At 59.7% G+C, this 2,500-nt stretch overlaps 1 pseudogene; it reads left to right on the top strand.

Moving 5' to 3' along the window:
- Positions 1–2,500, top strand: part of LOC126450396 (large subunit ribosomal RNA) — a 7,575-nt pseudogene that overhangs the window by 1,684 nt on the left and 3,391 nt on the right.

Below are 2,500 nucleotides of genomic sequence, written 5' to 3'. Positions count from 1 at the left end.
GTCTGGCAGTCATGGCCGGTCCTTGCGGCCGGCCGCGAAGCCCTGACGAGTAGGAGGGTCGCGGCGGTGGGCGCAGAAGGGTCTGGGCGTGAGCCTGCCTGGAGCCGCCGTCGGTGCAGATCTTGGTGGTAGTAGCAAATACTCCAGCGAGGCCCTGGAGGGCTGACGCGGAGAAGGGTTTCGTGTGAACAGCCGTTGCACACGAGTCAGTCGATCCTAAGCCCTAGGAGAAATCCGATGTTGATGGGGGCCGTCATAGCATGATGCGCTTTGTGCTGGCCCCCGTTGGGCGAAAGGGAATCCGGTTCCTATTCCGGAACCCGGCAGCGGAACCGATACAAGTCGGGCCCCTCTTTTAGAGATGCTCGTCGGGGTAACCCAAAAGGACCCGGAGACGCCGTCGGGAGATCGGGGAAGAGTTTTCTTTTCTGCATGAGCGTTCGAGTTCCCTGGAATCCTCTAGCAGGGAGATAGGGTTTGGAACGCGAAGAGCACCGCAGTTGCGGCGGTGTCCCGATCTTCCCCTCGGACCTTGAAAATCCGGGAGAGGGCCACGTGGAGGTGTCGCGCCGGTTCGTACCCATATCCGCAGCAGGTCTCCAAGGTGAAGAGCCTCTAGTCGATAGAATAATGTAGGTAAGGGAAGTCGGCAAATTGGATCCGTAACTTCGGGATAAGGATTGGCTCTGAGGATCGGGGCGTGTCGGGCTTGGTCGGGAAGTGGGTCAGCGCTAACGTGCCGGGCCTGGGCGAGGTGAGTGCCGTAGGGGTGCCGGTAAGTGCGGGCGTTTAGCGCGGGCGTGGTCTGCTCTCGCCGTTGGTCGGCCTCGTGCTGGCCGGCGGTGCAGGATGCGCGCGCCTGCGCGGCGTTCGCGCCCCGGTGCTTCAACCTGCGTGCAGGATCCGAGCTCGGTCCCGTGCCTTGGCCTCCCACGGATCTTCCTTGCTGCGAGGCCGCGTCCGCCTTAGCGTGCTCCTCCGGGGGCGCGCGGGTGCGCGGATTCTCTTCGGCCGCCATTCAACGATCAACTCAGAACTGGCACGGACTGGGGGAATCCGACTGTCTAATTAAAACAAAGCATTGCGATGGCCCTAGCGGGTGTTGACGCAATGTGATTTCTGCCCAGTGCTCTGAATGTCAACGTGAAGAAATTCAAGCAAGCGCGGGTAAACGGCGGGAGTAACTATGACTCTCTTAACTATGACTATAAAGTAACTATGACTTCGGGCTTGGGGGTTACCTCCCCCCCTGCCTTTGTTACAGCTGGTGCAACTAATAGAAGCGAACGTGGTACCAGGCCTCCCGCTGGAGCGCCTGTGCCAGCTGATGAGCCAGCCAACCAGCCAACCGGTGCGGGTCGAGCGCTGCTCCCCGCCATCTGCCCTGACTGTATGCGGTCCTTCTCCACCAAGACCGGACTTGGTGTCCATCGGCGTCGCGCCCATCCGACTGCTGCTAATGCTGAGATCAAGACCGAGAGGAAGAAGGCCAGGTGGTCCCAGGAAGAGCTCCTGCGTCTGGCCCATGCAGAAGCGACTCTTGCCACCCAGGGTTGCAGATTTTTAAACCAGGAGCTTGCAAAGGCCTTCCCCGAGCGTACGCTGGAGTCAATTAAATGTCAGCGTAGAGCGCAGCCCTACAAAGACATGGTGGCGAAGTTTGTCACCGAGCTTGCTGGCATGGATCGCGGCCTTCGGGGTCCTCCTAGCGAGCCTGTAGTCAGTCATTCTTTGCCACAGTCTCCACCTTGTGGGGAAGATGTTGACCTAGCCATCTGGTCATTTATAGCAGAACTCCCCCAATCAGACCGCCGATTCCGCTCGCTTGATGATCTCGTGGCTCTGGGTCCCACCACTAGCCGTGAAACAATCCAGGCTATGTTGCTGTCTGCTCTTGACGAAGTAGGCAGCAGGGAGCCAGCCATCCACCAAGCTGCGAGTGTGCGGACCCAACAGCCCCCAGAGCGGAAGCGTGCGCGCAGGAGATGGGAGTATGCGGTGGTTCAGCGTGCTTTCAAGAAGAACGGAGCACGCTGTATCAACGGACTTCTTGATGGCACACTCTTGCATCAGCCACCATCCATCCCAGGGCTGATTGAGTTTTGGACAGACCTCTTCTCTCCACCACGTGTCAGGTCTCGACCTCCGCGTGGGGAGGGTCTGTCCGATGAGCTGCTGCCATTCTCGAAGAGGGTGCCCTTCCGTGACCTCTGGGCTCCCATTTCTGCAGAAGAAGCCACCGCTGCTCTCCCGCCTCGCAATTCTGCTGCAGGTCCTGACGGCCTCACGCCGACACAACTGCGTCGCCTTCCCCGGGAGGTTCTCCTCAAGATCCTTAATTTCCTCCTCCTTTCCCGTTCCCTTCCATCCCGACTCCTTCAGGCCAGAACAACCCTGCTGCCCAAGAAGACCGCCGCAGCATCCCCTGCTGACTTTCGTCCGATCACAGTGTGCTCGGTGCTGACCAGAGCCTTTCACAAGGTTCTGGTTGGCCGCCTGA

The sequence above is a fragment of the Schistocerca serialis genome, unplaced genomic scaffold (genome assembly GCF_023864345.2).
Source record: "Schistocerca serialis cubense isolate TAMUIC-IGC-003099 unplaced genomic scaffold, iqSchSeri2.2 HiC_scaffold_740, whole genome shotgun sequence".
Lineage (NCBI taxonomy): Eukaryota > Metazoa > Arthropoda > Insecta > Orthoptera > Acrididae > Schistocerca > Schistocerca serialis.
The sequence above is the reverse complement of the archived record's forward strand: the minus strand, read 5'-3'. Positions and strand labels throughout refer to the sequence as shown.